General features: G+C 40.3%; 1 protein-coding gene and 1 long non-coding RNA gene across 2 annotated transcripts in view; both read left to right on the forward strand.

Moving 5' to 3' along the window:
- Positions 1-25,155, forward strand: part of RNF150 (ring finger protein 150) — a 115,631-nt gene that overhangs the window by 26,977 nt on the left and 63,499 nt on the right. The window lies entirely within an intron of this gene.
- LOC116443881 lies at positions 3,630-7,014 on the forward strand. Its single transcript, XR_004240081.1, has 2 exons — positions 3,630-5,283; positions 5,376-7,014. It is a non-coding gene; the product is annotated as an uncharacterized LOC116443881 (long non-coding RNA).

The following is a 25,155-nucleotide window of genomic DNA, read 5'->3' on the forward strand; positions in this document are numbered from 1 at the left end:
ACTTAACAGCTAGAGCAGTGCTCACCTCATTCTTTGGCCTTATTTGCTAATGTGACATCACAGAATTTTTCTTACAGATTAAGAATATTTTGATATGCAAGTTATTGAAAAGAACTAGTTAAAGCTTCATGTGTCTCTCCTCTCTGAAAGGGCCTTGCAGAATAAAGCTGTCTGTAAAAAAAAGTCAGTCACTGCAGTTGGAAATGTTAGTATTAGCATTAGGATATATTTCTGTTGTAATAACCAAAAAAAGCAATTTATTTTGCAATCTCATCTGCTACTATGGCATATACATTTCTATAGCCTTGCAGTCTTTTGTTCATGCAAGTGTATGGTTTGCCGAGCATTTTCTATTAAAAAAAATTTTAAATATGTGTAGATTAAATCAACACAGTTTATTGCATATATCTCCATCTTCTGATCTACTTTTTGAAAAATACATGAGATGTAATACCTACAAAATAATACATAGCTCTAATAGATTAAAGTATGTAAGAGTATTATTTATCAGACATTTCGTCAAATCCAGACCTGAAAAATAATCCATATCTGGGCTCTGTGATAAAAATAACAGTCGGATATATTTTGATCATGAACTAAAATGAAATTCAGCTGTCTGACAGCACTGTTGATCTTTTCCTGTGTGCCATTTAATCTGGTAATGAAAGATGCGCTATCTCCCTCCCCCATATGTTTAAACTGGAACAATTTTTCAGGTGCTAAGCACCTGTGGCTCCAAATCAAACTAAGTGCTTTGTGTAGCATAAATTGAGAATTCTGTTTCAACACAAAATGCTCCTCAACAGGTCCTTTTTATTGCTGAGATGACCGTCTGCCCTTGTAAGCTCTTGACAGTGCTATTTTGGGATGGTTTCACTAGTGAGCTCTGGAATGATCAGAACACAACAGCAGCAAAAAATCTGATGCAAAACAAGTGCACTTAACTCTAGCTCTGACATTCTGGTAGATGATTCAAAATCGTATTATATTTGCTTCAGGGGAAAAACCTTTAGAGAAAATAATGTGAATGAGCAGTGGAAGTGGCATTTAAGGCACGCTTGCGGAGTTTAATTCCAGATTAAGCTTCGCTGTCTGAATGCCAGTGCACTCACTCCCTTGCCATAAAAAGATCCTGTCTATCTCTTCACTTTAGTTGATTGCTAGAATGTAGAGAAAATGCTCACTGATGGAGTGAGATACAAAATTCAGTGCTTCAGATTAGTGCAGTCAGAATTTGAAGTGCATGGTGACTTCTGTCTCTGAGAAATGGTCCTTTCGGGCATTTAAAACAGAGCTTGGGGCAGAGAAACTGCTTTTTCATTTTGTTTACTTAATGACAAATAGTATTTTATTGATAAATATATTTGAGAGCAGGATATGTTTTTCACAAAATGAGTTTTTGCCGTGTCCCATAGTAATCAGTGCTTGGCTTGACTGTGTTGTCTCTCTAAAATTACTGGGAAAAATGCAAGTGAAGTTGAGGGCAGAACCTGCTGAAGATTTGCAATCCTTCTTACACCCCCAACTGGGGCTCTCAAGAAATGAATATACTAGAAGAATTTGAACAAAAAATAGTAAAGAAAGAGCCAGTGAAATGTAGAATGTGTCACAGAAAGTTACTGGCGATGTCTTTTAAGAATAGCTGAAATAACAGTGAGTTATGTTCAGCACAGAGAGCTTCAGGAGGCAAAAAAAAACCTCCCAAAGCTGTATCATATACTTAATGACATAAATTTGTGTTTTCTAGTTATACTGTAGGTTCTTGTAAGTGCTGTTCCTCACCAAAACCCACGGAAGCAAGAATTTATTCTTGAATCTCCTAGAGAATGGGGATAGTTTGACAGGGCATACTGTTCCCAATGCAGTGCTCCTTGGTTATCCCTTAGAAGGGGAAGTAAGATGCATGCAGCACACATTATCACCACAGGTGACGGAATGGTACATTTTGGGGGCTGAACCTGCTTATGCTAATAATAAGTGTTATTTTTGTTCAGTGCTGAACTGAATCATCATGAACACCCTCTTTGCTGAACTGCTCTGTCCTATGGAACTGCAGTCAAGTAATGAGGTGTTTGAATTACCTTGGTTTTGGTGTGGCCAAGTTCAGCTAAAAGTTTGGTAGTTCTCTCTGTTTGTTCAATGCTGGTTTAAAAGAAAAAAATAAATGCAACAAACTTTACACTTTAATGACACGTCCTTTTGCATAGGTGGCAATCTTTATTTGCTTACTTTAACCTTGTTGTAAATTTGTTTTGTTGCATATCACTGCTGCAGATTGTGTCCCTTTTGGTGACAAGATTTACTTCATTATGCAAACTCCAATTTGATATGAAAAGTTGCAAATAGTTAATGGCTATGGCCTTCAGGGATTTAACTTTGGTCTTTTTTGAGGAATGCTAAGCACCTGCAACTCTTCCATTAGCAGTAACAGTGGCTACTCAGGACCTCTGAAAGGCACATCAAAAATCTGTCTGTTTGAGAATAGCCCTGATCCTCAGAAGCCCATATCTTGGTGTATTTCAGAGCTATTAAGAAAGGTTATCTCTGGCCAAATTAAGTGTATAATTTAGGCCATAGTTTTGAGTGTTTCAACAGTCAGAATGATTTTGACCCTGAAATATGCTATAGCATATCCCCAGGCTGCCTTCTCCTGGAAAGCATCACATGAAGTTTATTAAAATCAAACCTTGAGCAACAAAAGCATTTTAAATTTGAAGTTTTTCTAGCAGGTCCTTTGTGCTGTTTGGGTTGAACGTCACCTTTTCCCCATCCCTGTTCGTGTTTTTCCTTAGCACTACTTACCTACTATACTATAACACTACTATAGTGATGTACTCACTGATTCAGGCCTATTAAGCAGGTTATTACAGCAATGGAATCATTTTCACTTGAACCTACTGTCTTGGTTTGAAAGACAGGTGCCTGCCAAGGAAGGCGGGAACTTCCTTTGAAATGGAAAATATGACCCTCTCCCCTAAAAATTATTATAACTTTGAAATTACAGAGCTTTCAGGCAAAGATATGGGGAAAGGAATAACAGTTCTTTACTAAAATATACATACTTACATACATACATATACATATACATACATACATATATATATATAAAAAACAAGGCAAACAAAAACAACAACAGCAGCAGCAAGCAGAACCAGAAGCCAGTGCCAGCCTCTCTCGGCCGCGGGCCCTTTCCCCTTGGGTGCAGTTCCGCTCACAGCCGGCAGGGGCGCTGGTGGCTCCCGGCCGGGCAGGGCGGCTGCGATGATTCCCCCGCGCCTGCAGGGGGCGCTGTGGCGCGAGTTTCGGCCGTCTCTCTCCACATGGCAATGGCGGCTCCACCGGTGGGAGGGGAGAGACAGAGAGAGAGAAGGGGCTTTCCTTTGCAAACCCACAGGAAGCAGCCAGTCTCAGTGCCCCTCTGGGTCATGAAATGGACTGGAGCAGGAACTTCGGAGCAGCAGGCTGGAATGGCAGAGGCAAGAACAGCCAGGGTGGCAAACACAGTGTAGGGAAAACACCAAAGCCATGTCAGGAGCCACGGGAGTCGGGGGGGACATGGGATGTCAGGTTAAAGTGTAGCAAAATGCCCCAAGCAGCAGCAGAAACAGCAGGGCTGGGCAGCTGCAGCCGGGCTCCCCCAAGCGACCAGGAGACATTCCCTCTGCAGGGGGTCAGGGTCCTGGATTTTCCCCTGAGGCACCCAAGCAGATGGTGAGGGTCCTTCCCAGTGAGGTCAGGTGTTGAAAAGGTCCCAGTACAGTGGCTGTTCTTACGAGCAAACAGCCTTTCGCAAGAGAAAGCCTCCCATCTAAGAGACTGCAGCCAGGTGCACCACCTCCCCCCATCTTGGCCACATCATTTGTCTCTCTTAAATATTCGTTGTTCCGGTCTCTTAGGCAACAAATGGGAGAAAAATTCTCTAAGAAAAAGAAAATTAAAAAAATGAACAAATCCTAACCTCCAACACCTACTCAGAGGTGAATGCAGATACCTATAAATAAGCAAAACTCACTTTCTTCCTCTGTCATTGCAGAAGCGTCTAAAAAAATATATCAACAAGAGTTGATGATAGCAGATAAACGATGGTTATGTTTACTTAAGTTTAAAAAAAAAAAAAAAAAAGAGAGTGCAGTTAACAGTAGACCAGAATGGGGATAGAAAGCTGGAAAATGAACTTGACTAGGTGCATGTCATTATTGGAAAAGTTTCTGTAATCACCAAGTCATGGATTGTTTGAGTCCTTGCGTTGTCCCTTCTCTTTAATATTGACCAAATATGCTTTAGCAGGTCCATGGAATGTGCAGTGCCTATTCTGTCTGTGAGAGCTGTTATTTAAGATGCAGCAAGGCTTGTTTGTATGGAGGCCTGGGTACCAAGAGCACTTGTCAGATCATAGCAGTTGTAATGAATTGACCTGCATTCCCTTCCCAGTGGAGCGAATACCAAGAGCTTCCCAATACTTACTGATCTCTTTTTGGAGAGTTTCCAGTGGAATAACTTCGTTCCATTTTCAGAGTACTTTCTGTTGCATACTGAGGATTTGAGTAACATGTAAAGTGCCTGAGTTATCGCAAGCCCCCAGAGGGATAAACTTCAGACTGAGCTTCCTCGTGAGATATACTTCATAATATTAAGGATGAATATGGAAAAGATTATCAGCAGGACAAGACACAGATGAGATGAGAACTTGGACAAGAGATGTATTGATGGTCAGGAATAATTGGTTTTGGTGTATTAATAATCTGGTTTTGTAACACCCTTTAAACATTATTAAACTGGATATATAGAAGTAAATGATCTAGCCTGTTCCATATAAACATGGAAGGCATGCTGTCAGGTTTTAACTGGTGGGTAATTTGTCTGATGGCAGTGTTGGATCCTCAATATGCTCAATGGATTAATTTTGCACTTTGATAATTTCTCTGAAGAGTTTCAGTAGTGCAGCAGCAACCTGTAATCAGAAGCTCACGAAGCAACAAAAGTCAAGGAGATTGTTCTCAGGATAGCCAGTATTCCTTACTTGGAGTTGTACTCCACACGCTCCCCAGCTGCAAGTAGGGAGTGTACAGTTGCCAGTGGTGATAACTGGGTGGAAAATCAGACACATACTTTTATTTATTAACACTCAAGTTTAAAAAAAAAAAAAAGTCACTCCATTATCTCTATTAGTGGGAAATGTGCTGCATGTGGATCCGTTGGAAGTCCTGAGTGCTGCATAGCTCATGGGAACTTAGTACTTCAGGAGGATGCACAGAGAACAAGACATTTCAGGCTGTAGTTCTGGTAAGTACCCAGATTTTGAGTCCAAAAATACAATTTAGATTATGTTGGTGAAGTGGTATCTCTCATCCTGGACCTCTGTTTTCATGTCACAGCTCACAGACTTCCACAGAGCTTCTGGTGCAATCAGGAGGCTTTCCTGGCAGACTGTGATGTGCAACTGCGACAATAGACTCAGATACTGGCTGTGGTTTGTCTCTGTGTTTGTGCTGTTGGGAAATGTTTGAATTTCATTGTCTATTCAGCAGTTCAATAGTAGGGTTACTGGAATGTTTCAGTAGGTATCCTTTGACAATCTTTTTTTTGGGTTTTACTTTTCTACTGTTCTGAAAGTAGATAAAGTATTTCTAACCAAGTCTGAATTCTAAATTGTGATGAAGATGACTGTGGTCAAAAAAGATGTTACATATTTCTTGGAAAGGCATTTACGTTGAGTGAGGGTTTAATCTGAGTTGATGGAATTAAAGAGAGATTATTTGGTACTGCTTAACAAGCAAAGATTGATTGGTCAGGTACAACAATACTCTTCCTTTCTCTGAAAGCCTGTTTCAGATTGAATTCCTATTTCAGTGTCAAAGATAACTTGATCAGCTTGTAGTGAGCTGTAGCTGAATTGTACATAATGAGACAGAGATTTGTGTGATGGGAGCATCTATATGTGTATGAGCAAGAGGGGAAGAAGGGAGGGATTTTAGCTTGTTTAGAAAATAAAATGCATCAGTAATCTAAATATGACAGTAGCATAAGCTGTGAGGACTGTCTTCCAGACAGCATGCCATGAGCCTGCTTTTTCTGCTGCTCTGCCAGCTGCACTCATGTTTTTGCCTAACTTGCTGGTTCGTTTTCCTGGCGCTTAGATGAAATGACCACTGCCTCTGCCAGAAAAAAGCATCATGGGGAAACACTGCCTGAAAAACAGCAACTGAAAGAATGATCTGCTCAGATGCAGTGTAGTGGGAATGAAGGGGCAGAGAAGAAGGATGCCGGTTCATCACTGTTCCCTAAATCTGAACACCAGGGAGAGGCTTCGTGTCCTGTGCCTGGGGTCTTTGAGATGTGCATGTTCAGGAGTGATGTGTCAAAGCTAATGGAAGAAAAGGACTTGATGAGAAAAATCTGTGTGCAAAAGCTGGGTTTGTTTCATTTTTATTCCTTGTTAGGAGTGATCACCTTTCTGTTTTGCTTCCCTTCTTCAAAAGCTAAATGCAAAGGGAGTTACAGGACAGAATATGAATACTTAATCATTTCATATATTTGTCACCACACTGCTTTGCATATGTGGTAGTTTTCTCTCTTCCTTGAATAGATGTTTCTCCTTTAAACACTCTGCAAGTGTTTCTTTTTGTGGGATTTGTTGTTTGTTGTTTATTTTAAATAACAAAAAGGTCAAGGGCAAGTGAGTGCAGGAGCTAACAAATGTAAAGCAAACAGCAATTATGAATAAGAAATGCATTGAAAAATAAGCAATATGTGTGCAGAAAGTTTTTACATAAACTGAATATAAATGCAGTAGAAGCAGAAGAGGCTGAACTGGTGCCAGCAGGATAATTATATAATTGATGTGCTTGTCTATGAAACTGCTTTTTCTGTGCTTTGATATATAGCTCCACTAATGAGGTGAGTCTCAGTCCCAGAATTTGGTCTCTGTTCCTTGTGTAATATTGTTCACATATATAGCTCTATGAGGAGCATGCCTGCAGCCTTTTGGAAATAAAACACAGCCCTTCTAGGTAACACTCCTTGTGTCTGACTGGTTTCTGGGCCACGCTTTTTGCGTTCCCATCTAGGGGAACATGGTGGTGGGAGTTGGTACAAACGGAAGATTAGAGTCATGTAGTGCACACAACAATTCACCTCTCCCACAGCAGTCACATTTATTTAGATGTATTTTCCTGATTGCTTTTGTGACTGAGTTCTCATTGACCCTACCTTTGCTTATTAATCATACTCTTGTGCTTAAGCAGAAAGTGATCTGGTGGGCAGATTGATGTGCTGATGAATCCCGTGAAGGTCAGGAAAAAGGATGAGGCTGATGGGTGTGTGACTGGAAGAATCAGGTTGTCTTGCTGTTCACACCGAAGTACTGCTGTTTTGAAAAATAACTGAGTCTAAGCTGAATATTGCATTACCTGGGACCAGGGAGATGACTCGGGGTGAAAATTGATTTTACTGCTTTGTTTCATTTGAAGATTATCAGATTTTTTTTTCCTTGCTCTCTTTTAATTTTCTGTCTGAATTCTTCTCATGTCTTTGAGCTGTCCTTGTAACTTTGCTCCCTCCTCATGCGTCCACACACATATTGAGAAATCTCCAAGTTCCAGAGCTCCATGGTTTTCTTTTAGAGGGGCATAAAGATGAGAGATTCTGAGGCTTTCTGTCTCCTCCTTTGCCGCTATTTCCATCTTTCCATTTCTTGTCCCCTAAAAAGAATCCCACAGAGCAGTATTTCTTTTCTTGGAGTTGCTGCTTTTGCTGAAGACACTGGTGTTGCAGGAGCCTGCTGATGAGTGGCTGTCTCTGACCCCCATTCCACATCTCCACCACAGTCCCAGGGCTTAACACTGACGGGCACATTTTGATGAGTTTTTTTCTGTACTCCTTAAGAGAATAATAATTAATAGCAAGACTCCAACATACTGCTGTTTCCTTGCGTTCTGTCTCTTTAATCCCTGTATATTTGTGTGGTAATACGTTCTCAAGTAGAAATGAGGAGGCTTCAAATCTGGAAATGCTGCGTTTTAATAGGTAAGTTTAGAATAATTAAAAGTGTTTTGCTATTGGTATGCTTTAGATAAAAGCATGAAGGAGACGAAAGATACAGACCAGAAGTTCCAGATGTATATCCCAGAGTTACACATGATTGTGCAATATGTACCCGCAAAAGAGATCCCAATGAGATGGGACAGCATCTGTTCACTGAACCAAAAGGATCCGCTCTTCTGCTCTGCCTCAGAGAGAATTTATGCATCAAAGCTGGCATTTAAACCTTTACTGGAGGTATGATTCCATAGCTTTGAAAAGGCACCTTGAAAAAACAGGTGACAAACCATTTAAAGGACATGATATTGCCAGAAAACATGTGATTTATGCACACAACCTCAAATGGGAAGCATGCCACCAGGGTATCATACGTGTCTGCTGTCCAGAGCAAAAAAAAACCTGACTTTGGGAGCGGGATTCAGTCACTTAAACAGAGATTTCCAGTACCCTTGTAGGCATTGTAGCATACCCTGGGCTCCCAGAGGTCCTGCATTGTATCTGCAGGATACAACCTGAGCAGGTTCCTCACGTACTCTGAGGAGCAGAAAGTGGCACAGCACACCTCTCTTCAGGCCATTGAATTTGGTGGCAGGAGGAAGTGTCTTGGGAGACTATTGGAAAAAATGCCAGGAGCATTAGACAGCAGAAGAACAGCCAGAGCACATGATAAGGGAGATGTGAATGAGGCATATAATGAGTGTAGGTCCTTTGAGCAGGCAGATAATTAAAGAAACTTAAAATATAAGAGCCTGGTTTTTATACACTGGCATGTGCTTCTTGACAGAAAATCACATTAGCAACTTCCTCCTGCTGTAGCAGAAAAGTAGTTCAGGCTGGATTTGTCTTTCCATAGATCTTTTAATGTATAAAATACATTGATGTTCTGTAGGTTGGACTTGACAAAATTCCTCTCCAAAGGGTTCACAGTCTGCAAACTCACTTATTTGTCAATACTGCAGGTGACTAATATGAACCAAATTGATGGTTCGCAATTGTTTTGAAGTAGATTGGTCTTGGCATGAGGAGATATTTTCGAGGAAGTAGGAAGCCCAAAAATAAGGGTAAAGAAAATATATGCAGCAGAACCGTGACTGGAGAGTCATTAGCAATGATATCACTAACTAGGCCAGACTTAAAACCAAATGGGAAGAAATGTGGCCTTTGTGTGCTGCAGCGGGAAGCAGTATCTGAATAAGCCACGGAGGAATGCCAGTTTTATGAATTTAAACAAAAAGTTCATGCATTTAAAAATCTGGCTGTAGACAGACTGACTTGGGAGTGAGTCAGCCTGGTGGCCAGGAGCTGGCTGGGAATGCTGCTCAGGATAGAGCTGAGCCAAGCACCACTGCTGGGCAAACCTGCACTCTGTGGCAGCCTAGCCTGGGCACGAGTCCTCCAAAGAAGGGGGCAAGGAGAGAGCAGGGGAAAACCAAAAGATGGGGAGCCTGGAGAGAATGGTTTGCAGGACTGTGTCTCTACAGTGGCTGCAGAGCTACGTGCTCCGAGTCCTGGCACTGCACCAGCAGCTGGCTGGGCTCTGTCCTGCCCTGACCTAAAGCTGTCTCAGGCATCTGCCTGATCTGTCTAAGCTTGGAGCTGGCTCCAAGTTACGCAGTGAAGTACTCACTATTATTCTTAATGAGTTATCAAGAGCTCAGATCTTAGCCAGTAACATGTGGTCAGTACATTTGGATTGTTATTTTTAACTTGGTAAAGAAAGATAACAGTTGATTATATTGTTTAAGCTGTGTTTCTTCTAAACCGGAATTTCCTTTTTAGCACTGCCATATCCCTTAGCGTCTCCTTTACCTCTTTCATAGTTTTTAGTTGCAGCATCAACTACAAAATAATGTCTTCAAGTAAAAAATATCAGACATTTTAGCTGACCGTGCAGTATATGCCTGTACAAGGTCCAGGGGTCGTTGTCTTTCTTTTCTTAGCTCTGAATGGCAAAGTTGACAGGACACAATTACATACCTGGAACAGGTGTGATAAAGGCTGTTATTAGCAAAGTACCATGGCTTAAGGATAATTAAGACTTTGCCATAAGAAAGGTGGATTAAAACTTCTGCAGTTAATAAGATTGATTGCTTAACACATTAAATCTGCATGCAGTCATGGTCCATAAATAGCTGTATCACAAAACTTACTGAGATCACAGGAAAAATATAATATCGGAAATACTGTCTGGGAATATAAGGGCACTATGACTGAGTTTTAAATCTTCCTTTCAAGGATAGCTTTGATATTGTTGAGTGCTGTTATTTCTTGACAAAAAGGTATATTAGATGGTGTCTAATATTTGTGTGTCAGTGACATATGTGATATAAAAATCTCGATCTACTTAATGTAATAACTTTTAAAAAAGAAAACTATTTCCTTAAATTTGTTATAATGTTATTCTTTCATTTATCAACATATCCTATATACTAAGAGTTTTTTCACGTGAATCTTTACCAACATTGTCCTGAGCTGGAAGGAAGAGGGAGAGATCCACCTGCTAGAAGAAAGACATGCCTGGTTCATGTTGTAATTAACCATAGGAAAGAAAACAAACAAACAAACAAACAATGAATACAAATGATAGCCAGGTGTGAAAGCAGGTTAATTAAATATTGAGCTCTCCATTTCCACTGCCAGTGGCATAAATTTTCGTTTTGCTTTCCTTTTTTTTTCTTTTTTTTCCTAGTTAATATGTTGGGGGTTTTGTTCAGTTTTTAAAAATATGCTGTTTTCTTATTGTTTTGAACTTTCATTTCAGTGCTTTACAGAAGCCCTTTTTCACCATCAGCACTGCTAAGGGAAGCTGCTATTAGGGGACTTTTTAAGAAACTACTATCAGTGTTACAGAGGCCAAAACTTGCAGTTGTCCTCTGAATTTTTGTGTTGAATAATCTCCCAAAATGGAAGAAGTAGTGATGTTAATTAATCCTCCTTATAATATATTGAGAGCTCTGGTTCCTGTGTAGTTAAATTTCTTTAAATAAAGAAAAAAATGTAAGAGATACAATTTTAATTAAATATGAGTAAGACTGCTGTTCTTAATGACTCTTCTTATGTAGCATTGCTTATGCCCGGAGAATGACTGCAACTGTGTCAGAAAGTAAAAGGAGAAAAGTTGAAAACCATATTTTTAATGTTCCTCTCCCTTACCCACCATGAGTACTGCATTCCTCTGCTATGAATTTTGTTGTATTTCAAAGTACTCTTTTTACCTACACTAATGTAGTTCATCCTCACATATTTCATTGCAGGCCTCCAACCCTCATCATTCAAATTTCCATCAGTTAAGTTCTTCTTTCTAACCTGTTTTTCCAACCTGTCAGTTTTTCCAAATGAGACCATAAAGTGCTGTAGGTTTCCTCTTTGTCACTTTTCTGTGTGAAACTTGGAAGTGTAATCATTTTAAGTTCCCACTTTTTTTTTTGTTAAGGCTTTTTTTTGCTTTTTATTCCCCAAAAAAGCTATGAGGTCTAGAAACAAGGAAATGTGAGGTTCATGCAGAGTTACTTACTTTTCCTTCCTCCTCTCTTTCCCTTAGTACTTCTGCTTGATATTCAGATCATTTTTATATGAGGACTTGTTTCTGGAAAAAAGAGGGATAGCTTCTCCTCAGTCTCACCGCTGCCTTTGGACAAGCCTAGCACCCCCACTCTTTTAAGACGTTGCTGGAGCATGCCACACTGGGAACATCCCACAGTTGTTGAGTGCTTTGTGGCGACCCAGAGCTTCAGCAAGGTGTGAGGATGTGCAGCTTCTGTAGCAGGATCCCGAACAGGTGGGGTTTTGTTTCAGGAAAGACTTGGAGAGCTGTGTGTTTTCCAGTCTGCTTTGTAGTGACATTTGCGGGTGGGAGGGACAGGCACATAGCAAAGTCAGTAGGGAGAGGCAAAGCTACCAACTTTCTAAGTGCTTCTGTGAGGTTTCCAGCCCAAATCAGAGCCCCCATCACAGTCAGGTTTTTCAGTTATGTTTATGAGAAGTTAATCGAGCCCAATACATTAATTTCTGGGTACATTTAAGATTTTCATTATATTTCCACAGTATGATTCAAGGTCTTAAGATTAGCTATGCTTGTTACAGAATTCCCACAGAAATATAAGATACCACCTGTACTGTTCATTGTCTTTTCCCTCTGTGCTGTTATGAATATGCATATACTTAGAGGAGCAGGTTTTATTCTGAAAACTCAGTCTCTTACACTTTGTACATGATAGGAGAAAGCTCTTGTACCTTTTCCCTCTTTTCTTTCACTCACCCATTAATGAATTATTCATCCAAAAGTCTCAGAAGACAAAGCATGGAAGAGTACCTGAATTCCCTGAGATTTTCATTTTGTGCTGCTTTTCAGTAAAAAAGTGCTGAAGTGATACCTACATCTGGGTCTCTGAAAAGGCACTGTGGAATATATAATATGTTGTTGGGGTTTTAGGAGCTCTCCTGGTTTGTTTTTTTTTCTCTTAAAGGAATTTTCCCCATACATGTTACTAGGGGGACAAATTGCTGGGTACTTATGAAAAACAAAAGAGGTGGCTATGGGGTGGGATGAATCTGGCTATTCTTTTTTTTCACCTGGGTGTGCGGACAGTCAGTCCCTGAACGCCGGAGAGGGAGGCTGTTTTTCATCAGCTGCTTTTCCTTCTGCCGGAGAAACCCCAGGATCCCCAGCCCGCCTTCCCTGCCCCGCTGGGAGCCGGGCCATCGCTGGGCCCCTATTGTTGCTTCGAGCCTTTGCTACGTTGTAGCCGTGCTCACCCTGCCTGCCCAGACCTCCGGGGGGTTCCCCGTTTGGATACATATCGTCCGCCACCCGGGATTTGTGCTCGTCCCTGCCGTTCTAGCCTGCCGTTCCAACCTGCCGTTCCAGCCTGCTGTTCCAGTCTGCTGTTCCTGAGGGTCCGGCTGGATACTGGGATCGGCTGCCCAGGGGTTTGTGAAGCTTTTGTTCCATCCCTTCCCAGTATCCCAGGGCACCAGTGCCACGTGCTCCCCGAGCTCGCTCCGGAGCGCCCCCTGCAGCCGTGGGGGAACCATCGCATCTGCCCTGCTCACTGGGAGCCGCCAGCGCCCCTGCCGGCTGCGAGCGGAACTGCACCCGAGGGGAAAGGCCCTGACAGCCGAGAAGGCTGGGACTGGGTTTGTGATTGTTTGCTGTTACTGCCATAGTTATTGTTGTTTGTTTGACTGGTTATATATATATAATAGTAAAGAACTGTTATTCCTATTTCCCACATCTTTGCCTAAAAGCCCCCTTGATTTCAAAATTATAATAAATCGGAGGGAAAGGGGGTCGCATCTGCCATTCCAAGGGAGGCTCCTGCCTTCCTTAGTAGACACCTGTCTTTCGAACTGAGACATATTTGATCCTTGGAAGATCCAGATGTGTTTAAGTGAAGGATCCACTGACTTCAAAAACACAGCTACTTGTAATAAGTATTCCATCTTAACCCTCATGTTTTGAATTGAAAAGGGACGATTCTGTGAATAGAAGCTAGGTTTTTCACCTTTGCCAACTTACAGTTTTCTTTTCCCTTGATTTATTCCCTTGTCTTTTTTTTTTTTTTTTTATTCCTTGCTTTGTGGTGCTTGTTTGTAGAAACCTGTAATAGTTAATGATGTAATGGATAGCGAGTAATAGAAAGACAATAACTCTGCATACTTAAAATCTCTCTGTGGTCCTCCTTGTACAACACTTCTCATACAGCATTAATTTCAGAAGAGCTTGCTTGATGATGGAGAATTTGAGACTTCATGCTTGGTTGTGTCACAGATTATACTAATGGTTCTAAGACCTTGTTAAAACTGGGAAGTCAGGAAATATGGAGGGAAAAAAAAGGATTTAAAAGAGTTTAAAGATTTTCTCTCTCTTGTTTTAAAATATGTGTGATGGTAGCATGACTTCTTTAAGTATATAGAGCTATTGTGGAAGAAAATTCCTAAATAAAAATAAAATAAATAGTAAGGTTTTTGTCTTGATGCAAGATTCACATGTGATGTTTAGGCAATTGTCAACTTTTACCACCCTGCTTTCTTTTTTTTTTTCTTTAATGTGCTTCAGAAATTAAAATAAAGGCATGGAGAAATTTATTTCTAACAGAGAAAAAAACCCTGTGAAATCCTCTCAGCTCATAAATGATACATTTGGCCTCTTCAATTTTATGGCTCTTAACTATTATTCAAGATGATCATGAAGAAAATTTTTAGTATCTGAGAGGGAGTCCTGTTGCTCTTGAATTCCACTGCAAATGACCATGCCTGGCTGCTTTCTTTTTTCCTGCTGAAAAAATGCACTGCAGTAGGTGTAAAATTATTGGCACAGGACTTGGTTCTAGACAGTGCAGAAAGTTATTTCTTTCTGCGTGTAATTTTACAATAAAAACCTTCTCTTTCTCATCTTATGAGTTCTGTTTGCTCCATCTTTTCTGAGTATTTCAGTTACTACACTCAAGATTCAGGAGAGATCTTCTGTCATTAGAGCATAATGTGATGAACCATTAGAATATTACTTCGTATATTTAATATTGTTCACAATATGTGTTCATTGTGATTAGTGATCTTTGTCATTAGAATCAGTTGTACAGTTCCCATAGTAGTTTTCTTTGGATCCACTCCTTGTTTGTGTGTCGTGCACTCTGAAAAGCCTCATCTGAGCTGATGTTAAAAGGCCATGTTTTGCTGCATCTTATACTGAAGGCTAAATGATTGAGAAGAGGTGAACGAATGTTCTGTTAATCTAGAAATGGAAAAGATTTTGATTTCAGGCTTTTTTTACATGAAAAAGCAGTATACATCAAATTTGGAAAGGAAGATGTATGGAAATGGAAAAACATTTCATAAAAATTTTTGCAGAAAATTTAATTTTTACATTTTCCACCAATATTATATTAATATTTTTTATAGAAATTAAATGTTGATTTTTTTTTTCATTCTGTACTTACATGGATAACTCATTCTACAGGGAGTAACTTTTTAGTTGTATGATCTGTCATCAGGTCCATGAATCCTCACACCAGTTGTTTCTGCTCCTATATTTTAGCTGCTTTTTAGTTAGAGAAGAAATAATACTGTTCTCAGAAAAAACACTACAATGATGATGATGATAAAAGTTCTAAACAATTTTATGAGATGAGCCGTAACACAGTTACTCACGTCTAAATGCAGAATGAGAATACACATCAAAGAGAAGTAAATATACTAATACTTGAAATCTGCTTAGGAGAAAAAAAATGTTGGTTTTACTAAAATATACCTATATTTTACATTACTATAGAATGTGATTCTAATATAATGTAAGCTGATCTAAGGTAATTGGCTGCATGTATACCATGTGTACCAGTAGCTGGATTAGAGGTTGCTTCCTGTCATTGTAATAATGCCCACAAAATGATGCTTTTTTTTCTTCTGTATTCCTTTATGGATGCAGTAAGACTTGGTTTATAAATGAACTACAGAAAAAAATCCTGGATGGTACAGAATGTTTGGTTTGTGCTTTGTCTCAAGAGGGAGAACTGGCTTTTTAAGTCCATCTTACTAATAACAGGATGGTGAGATGAAAGTAGGCAGAGAAATGAGAATTAAAAGTTTTCTTTGTTCATTGTTTACTGGACATTAGAAAGCTGATTTCTGTTGTTCAGTAAATCTGGGATAATAAATGTGTACAGAACTATCTTCCATTACTCAGTAATAGCATAGCAGAGAAACACAAAGGTAGGACAAATTCATTCTTGTTAGTCATAAAAAAAATCATATTTTACTGCCTCATTCTCAGTAGTTATTCATTCAGTCAGGTTTCTCCTGGAGCATAGAATACAGGGCACAAAATTTGAATGACACCCTTATGCTTTCTTTAGCTGCAACATTATGGTTTAAATGGAAGATGATCCATCTGGTATTTTCGTCCTACATCCAAGGCTCTTTCTTGAAAACTGTTTGTTATGAGAAAGAATAATTAGACTGTCTAGTTTAGTACAGGCTATTCAAATTGAAAACTTCACCAAATACCAATGTAGTTATGGGAAACAGGTCTACTGACAGCCTTCCATTTCCTGATTTTACCATAACTTCATTTATTGATGTCAAACTTCTGTGTGGTAGTCGTGGGCACAGAAGGAACAACTTCTGGGGTTTCTTTGTCCTGCTTCATGCATTTGCTTTCTTGAAATGCATTACAAAGTGATTCACAAAAGACGAAAACCTAAAGCATTTTGTACAAGGTGCGGTCCCAATCCTTTGTCAGTCCAGCTGCTTGCAGTCTAATTACCTCCTTTGTCCTATTAGAGTGTTCAGGCAGGAGAAGCAATCTGAAGGGTTAGGTTGAGAAGCTGAATAGATGGCCCCCAATTTTCTGTTCTGTCGAACCAAGGCCCTGAGAGTGAGGAACTTAAACACTTTGCCTAAATACTCATTAACTGGGACATGGTTCTTTGATACTAGGTTTTGAATCTCCCTTTGTCAGTTACCTACAAGGAGTCTCAGTGCTGAAAAGGTTAAGGAAAGGTAACTTTTATATAGAATCGTCGAGCCATAGAATGGTTTAGGTTGGAAGGGACCTTCAGAGATCATTGAGTTCCAACCCCTCTGCCATGGGCAGGTACACCTTCCACTAGACCAGGTTTCTCAAAGCCCCATTGAACCTGGCCTTGAACAATTCCAGGGATGGGGCATCCACAGCTTCTCTGGGCAACCTCTTCCATTGCCTCACCACTCTCATAAATCTCTAGCTTAGAAGAGAGAAGGATGGCAGGTTTTCTATCTATGGTGGTCCTGATTTCAGTGTGGGTGCTTTGGCTGGTTAATCACTTGATAAATAGTTTATATGTAGTTTAACCAGATTTGAGGTATCTGAGAAGGTGCATGCTGATGTTTTGAAGAAAAACTACTCTAGAATGTGATGACCACACACATACACACATTGGCAACTTGATCTTTTTGGCAATGGCAATGGATCCTCAAATGCAGAATGTCTGAGGCCTTGTGCCTGAGGCATGGTATGTGCCATGGCAGCAGTTCGCAAAGGATTTCTCCCAGCTTAGACTGAAATTAGCATAAAAATGTTTCTTGAATGAGAAGAGGCTGGACTACAGCCCCAGCTAAAATTTTGGAGGTCTACAGATTTGTCTAAAATTATGTAAGAACATCTTGACTACAGGAGACATTTAATCATAATAATGACTCTTTTGGACTAGCTTTTAAAATCAGTTTAGAGGAATCTCTGGAAATTTGTCCTTGTAGGTGGTATCTCCCCTTCCTGCTTAGATAAAGACTTAATCCTCAGAGGCTGATTGTGTTCAGACTCAAGCATTTGGCTCAGAATCCATATTGGTGCAAAAGTGCAGGAACCATGGAGGTACTTTGCAGCCATGAACTAAGCTATAAGTTTATGAAGAACTCAGCTAGGCTCCTGCTAGTTAAACAGCAGTGGAAGAAAAGCTCACACATGGAACTTGACTGTTTCCATTGGAGTTAAGGCATTTTCATTCCAAGAAGAATAGGATCTGGTTTGTTTTTCTTTTGACACTGGAAGTGAGTCTCTCCAATTTTTGAACTCTGAGAAGCATTATTAGAGATTTTTTTTCATTTAGTATAATCATTGCTTCCACTTCTGAATCTTTTTCTTTGGTTGGTCAAAATTGTTATTGGCATCGTTAGAAAAAACATATGTGCTACTCTGGGCAGGGTGGTGGTTAATTTTTAAAGAGTTATTTAGTAGCCGGACATAATTGCAAGTGTACATTTCTATATCACTAAAAGCATTGCACAATAAGTCATTTACCCAAGTTAAGCTAGAACTCAAGAGAATGTTTTTGTGATTTCAGAGTTGGTTTTATGACAGTATAAATTTCATTACTTCCCTACTAAAAAAAAAATCTGGAACTGTACTGTTTCATTGTATGTTGCCTGTAGTCTGTGTGTGGCAAAGAACCAAAACATCCAGAGAAGCTGTATGTTTGGTTTTTTATTAGCAAGCTGTTGGCTAAATAAATTTCCATTGTTAAGTGACTAAGGCAGTCAAATATTTATGATACAGACATAGGGCAGTTTCTTTTAAAGGCTGTGTAAGAAACATCTGGCCAAATGACTGAACGTCTTTCACAAATGGAAATTTCTGGGATTAATGGTCAAGGATCCTGATTGCAGGCACTAACTCTTAATGAGTGCCAAATGTGCACCTGTTCTCCCCTCTCCACAAATGTGTTGCATGGACAACATTGTGATGGGTGCTTGTTTGTACTGTAACTTGAAGATCACTTTTCCTGCAGCTCCGTTTTATTTGACACATCTGGGCACATCATGCACACAACAGGATGTCAGTGCTGTTATTCAGCTGTGATCCAGTGGCCCCATACATACGCACTAAATCAGTCCCTTAGGCTGCACTTAAAAATTCTTCTTGTAACTGTTGCTCTGTATTAAACAACATAGTTGTTTAATTCTTTTTGTCAGAATTTGTCAGTTCTTCATAATTTCAGCAATTCTGAGATGCTTCCATGCCCTCCAGCATAACATTGCAGCCTAAACAAAGGCAGCAGAGTGCACTGGCAATGTAGTGTCTGGATTGATACTTTTTTAGCTTTGGATGGATTTAACGCCTCTGCAGGGAAGTGAGCTCAGGAAGGAGGTGCTCTACAAATCAGTCTGTGTCTGGCAAAGAAATTTGCAGAATATAGGCCTCAGATAACCCTTCCCAGGCCAGCCATCGCATTGCTCCTCTAATCTGCCATGGTGCAGTGATTGGTGAGGTACCTGTGCTAAGCCATGCCTTTGCCCTCAAGGTACTAAACAGGCTTACAGCGTGAAAATCCCTTGTCTGCACAGTCCCTAAGGACCAGGTTCGTCCAAGGCTGTCCTAGATGTTTGGGAAAGTTCCAGCAAGTATTAAGGCTGGGTTGTGACTTTCAGAACCAGGTATCTCATAGTACGTATGTGCACATCTCCTTTCCTCTTTGCAGTGAGCAATGTACTTTACTTACCTTACTGTAGTGTATAATACTTGCAAAATACTTAAAGTCGCACAGAATAATGGTTCAGTTTTGAAGCCCAGACAAAGTAAATTCTTAGAACCTGTGTAAATGTGAAAAAATTATACAGAGGATACACAGGTCCTGATTTTGAAAAATTCCCAAATATTGCTGTGATGTTGTCAGCTTGTTGCTGTCCAGCTGCTCAAAAAAGCAGCAGCTGCTGTTTCTCACTGCCTGCTTCTTTCCTGGTAAGTGCTTTATGATTTAAATCAGTTCTTTGGGTGGAGAAAAGCGGATCTCTCTAATTCAGCAACAGCCATTTACATTGACTTGACAGCAAGAAATAAAACCATTTGAAAAGGATCACTGCCAGGATAGAGGAGAATAGGCCTGACTAATTAAAAGCTGCTGGAAGCAAAAGAGAAAGAAGACATACTATGGGGGTTTAACTCTCTGCTTAGGAACATAAAAAACATACATGAAATTTTATGCATTTAAAAGTAAAGTGTTGTTAGATGATGTTTATTTGTCATTTTAAAGGCAGGTTTTCATAATATGCATTGCTTATAGTTCTAGAATAGTATCTTATCTCAGCAGCTTCAATGCTCTGTGTGGGCATTTTAAGCAGAGAGTAGGCTGTCACCACATGAAATCCTTTGCCTTTTTTGACTGGAGAAGAAATGCTTCCAAACTCTGTGCAAAGACAAAAGAAAGACCAGACTATGCTATTAATATTTGTGACTCTTTATACCCTGTGCTTTTAGGAGAGTGTGGCTTGGCTAGTGGGGAGCTTCCCCCCTCAAATCAGATTATCTAACAGTTAATCTGTTTTGTTGATGTGCTGAACAACAGCAGCTTGTTCAGGAGCAGACTCGGGGCAGGAGGGGGGAGCTCTTCTGAGAGCAAGCTGTTTCAACCAAACATTTTCCTTTTAGTGATTCGTAGGATTAAATTTCAGGCTGTTGCCTATGGAACTTGGCATTAACAGCCAACATATTCATCACATTAGCTTTTCTCCTCAACTTCCCTTATGGAAAAAAAGTAGAGCCATAGTTTCTCCATCAGTCTCCCTTGACCAGCTTCTGTGGTGTGATTACAAAATGTGATTACATTTTTCATCACTTTTTAATACTGACCAGACCCTGGGTGGTTAAGCTCACAGTCCCATCACCTATTTTCTTTTCAGAACATACAGAATAGTCCTGAAATGAGCTGAAATCAATCTATGCTACTGTTAGCCTCCTTTGTTTATAGACAGATTATTATTATTTCTCAGTGTATGTGTGGGAACCATCCATATGTAGCAAGACTGTTTCCTTTTCACCTAGAGGACAGATGGGAATGGGGGTGCATTTATTGCACTGTCTTTTCTTGTTTTGGTTAAGTCCAGTAGATCTTGCTATGGCTCCTGAGTTCCAGTTTATATAGTACTTGGTAGGTTGCAGGTCTGAGTGGTGAAGCCTCTTGTGTCCATCTTCCTCACTTTTCCTGACATACAGGGGGGCAGGGAAGACATAAGTCTAATTAGAGTGAATGAATCTGTGTCTTGCACGTGCTGCTCAGAGGCTTTGCTGTCTCTTATCCACATTACTGCCACAGCCAAAGAGCACATCCCAAGGGCACCCTGGTGCAGACCCCGAGTGCTTTATTTGTATAGATTACTGCAGTGTGTTCATGCAGGGTGAATCCAGACTCTGCAGCTCCAGCTTTCACAAAGCCTCTTCGCAGGGGAAAACAAATTACGCTGGCTAGCACGCTGCATTTGCTAGGAGGTGAAAGCCTAATGAAATCAAGAAAATGTTCTCATAAGTTGCAGTGAGTGCGATGGGGGTGCTTAGAAACAGTCAAAGGCTTGTAACAGGCACTAAAACTACAGATAATCTTGCCTTTTCAGGACTGCATTTTGCTTTACTCTGTGAAAATGATGTAAGAACATATTTTGACATCACAGATACGAGATTTCACCCAGTACAGACAGGGCTGAACTAATAATAGAGTATGGGACAAGACAAGAACTTGACAACCCTGTGCCTTCAGCTCAAAGCTCCTCCACAGCTTGCTTCCAAACAGGTTGAATGATGTAGGGAAACTCACTTTTCAATTCTGTGTCTTGATGCAATATGGGGTTTTTACCTGTTCCTGTACACTCAGATGTGAGTGTCTCTGGTATATGTCTAGCTGTCATGCAATGAGGGTAGGAGTAAGAGATTTTAAAATCTGTGTATTCTCCCTGAATGTATTCAGACGATGTGTAGATGTGGCACTTAGAGCCATGGTTTAGTCTTGGACTTGGTAGTGCTGGTTAAATGGTTGGACTCAAAAGTCTTTTCCAACCTAAATAATTCTATGATAACAAGAAACCTCAGTGTGAAGTCACAGGGTCATAGTTTGTGTATATCTTTTGGGAATGTTGTGTTTGCTTAGCTGGACTTGCTAAACTTGAACTAACAACTGTGGAGAAGCATCCTGTCTCATTATATACCCATGTTATTGCTACCTGGATATTTCTGTCCATGGAGAGTGTATAAATGGCATGGCAGGGCTGTGTGTAATCTGGAAGATGCCATAGTCAGAAGAGAGTCTCTTTGGGCTACTGCATCAATACAGGTGGAATTTTAGCTTCTAGACAAATAGCTAGAAGGGTCGTGGATAAACCTCAGAGTGTCATCATAGGTGGTGGTCCTCTCCATTCCATTTCCAAAGGATGGCAAGCAACCATGTCTGGGGCAGCCCGGGTTCTTGAATCATCTGTTCATCTGTTTGCTCTGAGTTTGCTCTTTTCCAATGTTATTCTTTGGGTCTGCCCTATGTACAGCTAGACTCCTGTCCCTTAGTCCTGTTGTAACTGTAACCTTTTTAGTCTTCTTTGATTATCATGGTCAGTCAGTCTGTTTCTAAGTCAGCATCCCATTCCTCCCTCATCCCATTCTGGGGGATTTGATGTGGAGAGACATCTTGTCCTGTGCCACAGGGTGTTCAATCCCAGCCCTCCTATTCAGCAAGCAGCTCTGAAGCACCATCAAAACAAAGCACCCCTTGGACTCCATGTGGTTCAGGCACCAATTTTATTTAATTTTGTAGCCCAGGGTCAGTCTGCCTTGGCCCAAGACACATGATACAAAAGTCATTACAGTTCCAGGTTTCTGCCTCTTTTGGATCAGTTTCTGACTCCTTTGGGCCAGTACCTTCTAAGTAGGCTTGTGAAACTCCAATAAAACCAGCAAGGTTTTGCCTTCAGAGCATTTGACTAATACTGTATGCCAAGCAAAGACATTTTGAAGATTAGCTGCGTGCCTGTCATGAGTATGAAAATACATACTATTTGCTTATGTAACAGGTTTGTTTAAGTGGTGACTTTTGACAGCTACAGTTTAATTTTACCAACTCTTTCTTTCTAAAAATGAGGAAACAATTGTATTTGATGATCTCAGAGGTTTTTTCCAACCTTGATAATTCTGTCATTCTATGAAAATATAGAATAGCAAGAGCAGAAATGAATTTTGTGAAAATACAAGATAGCAAGAGCAGAAATTATACTTTTTAATGTAAACAACTTGGTTGCAGGGAGTTAATGAATGAAGCAACTACTGAAAAATGAAAAGCATTGTATTATTGACTAGAAATGTGAAGTGTCATGTATAATTCAAAACTAAGTCCCCCAGGAAGAGTTCACGTAATGTACATGAACTGCTGAGCAGTTTAATAAACAAGGAGACCAAAAAGGGCAGCATTTGCTGTAATCCAGACATCTATTTAATGCATACAGATATTTGCAGCCAAATAAAAAACGGGTTTTAACACTGAAATGTTTCTTGGTGAGAGGAGTTGATAATACCACTGTGGTTAAGCAGATTAGAGCAATACAGTTGTCTTTTTCTCTTAAAATGCATGAAAATTTTATCAAACCTTTGAAACTTTTGGGGATTTGCTTTCCCAGTCAGGGGTAGTGATACAGGAATTTCTAAACTGAACATCTCTGCTTGCTACTTTCCAGCAGTATTATGGGTTGGTAACTACTGAAGCCATTACCAATTGTCTTAGGTTACAATGTAAGATGTAACCAAAAGTATGTATTCTGTCACCATCTGTTAAAACCAGGTGGGGCAGTGTTCTCTGTCTTTTCCATGACACATCCCTGATAACTCCCTCCTGAGTGACATCTTCTGTTAATGGGCTATCAAGCCTCACTGCCTGACCCATAAAATTACATCATTCCATTCCGCCCAGGGGGAGCAACCAAGCATTCCTACCTGGATATCATCTGAAGTTTGAAACACCACAGGCAGCTCTTATCTACTGGATTCCCAGAGGACAAGAGCTACGTAACCACCACTGGACCCTCAGAGGAAGACCAGATCCTTCTACAGGATCACCGCTTCAACAGAACCACATCCACCACTTCAGGAGGACTGCAGCCACCATTTAATCAGACTGCTACCATCACTCTGACCAACAGGGTGTCAGGTTGTACTCTGACTCTGTCAGGGTTTCTGTACTATTGCATTTAGTTTAATTTTCCTATTAAATTTTAATTCTGACTTGGGATCTCTCACTGGTTTGCTTTCAAACTAGTACACCAGTTTATACAACCTGGCAGCATTTGCCTCATTTTCAGCCAGCGTTGCAGATAACTCAGTGATATGAGAGCTTTAGTTCCTTCTGTGGTAATCTTTTTCATGAGATCTTGACACTATGGTGATCTCTAAAAACTTGACGTTGTAATGAAAGCTTGGGTGAACTAAACTTTGCTCAAAGTTGAAAAAGAGTGTTGCCATTGATCCATGGAAGTCACTTTGCATCACTTAGCCCAGATGCTACTTTCTTTTTTTGGGAAATCTGAAATGGGAATTGCCATCCCAGCAAAAGCCACTGATGTCTATCTTCAGTGGGGTAGCTGAACTGCTCACTTTCCCTGAAGGGCCCTACTGCCCTTTAGCATTTTGAGTAGCACTCTTGGTCAAACTAGCACCAGCTTGCATAGGCTGCATGTTCCTGTCAGCAGCAGGACTCTCTACCTTGGAATGACAATGACTGCAGTTTCTCTGAGGCTAGATGGAAGCCAGCTTTTGTTTGTCTTTGTGTGCTCTGTTTTGTATTGTTTAATCTGCCTGACATGGGAGAACTGATGCGAAAGCTGCAAACAGTATTTCCTACTAAAATGAAGTCTGAAGAAATCAGACTGAAGAGAACCTTTTATTTTTGCATGCTGTTTTTTTCCGTGTTTCTGGATGGCTAATCCCTCACATATGGGGAATGAGAATATCATGGAGTGACAGATTTCAAACCTCTAGGTCAGTGCAGCCCACTGTAGTAATTGCCTAGTGACCTCCCTTTTGGATCCTTGGCAAAGCCTGTCTTTTTAACAATGTGTGCTTCTGCTATGATCTCTGATTATGGATACTAAAAAAAGTATTCCATTCTTGACTTTTCTCTCGCTTCTTGTAAACAAATAGGTGTTGGTTTGTGTGGCCATTATTCCCCTGCGGGCTTTCTCCAACCACTTTTCAACTGAGATTAAACTGAGATGAACAGCTTTGTGGTTTGGGGCAGCCTTCAGAGTGTGGAATAGAGTTCTTTGGTCTCCCACAGATTTGTCCAATGGCAGTGGGTGGATTGCTTTGGAAGGCATTCATCCTGGCTTTTTTTAACACAAGTTACCTGAAAATGAGACTACTAGTCTGAAGGAGGTGGGTAAGCTCCATCTATTGTTGTAGAGAGCAAGGCATCTGCACAGGATGAATTTCTCATCCTTTTTTGACTGTAGGAAGAGCCTGAGGCATCCCATGTTCAAAGTGTTAGGTTTAATTTTTCTGTGGGTTTTTTCTTATCTTTCTTATAACATTTAGATTGCCATATTTTGAGATGAAGCTCAGAAACAACTGATCCACAGCAATGTCTCAAGCGTTATTTCAACGGGGCTTTTCAGAACCTTTTTTTCTTCTTCTTTTGCATGTAAATTTCTACTAAATATTTTTAGGAACCACCATGATGTAGCATGTAAGTGCTACAAACTAATAACTGAGAGAATCGTGTCAAAATAGCGTTAGAAGGGACCTTAAAAAGGCCAGTGCTCTATTCTTCACAGTAAAGCAACTTTTGTTACGGGGCACAAAGGTTTGGTTTGCATCTTTATAAACCTGAATGCTCTTACTCA

This window comes from Corvus moneduloides, chromosome 5 (assembly GCF_009650955.1).
Source record: "Corvus moneduloides isolate bCorMon1 chromosome 5, bCorMon1.pri, whole genome shotgun sequence".
Classification (NCBI taxonomy): Eukaryota; Metazoa; Chordata; class Aves; order Passeriformes; family Corvidae; genus Corvus; species Corvus moneduloides.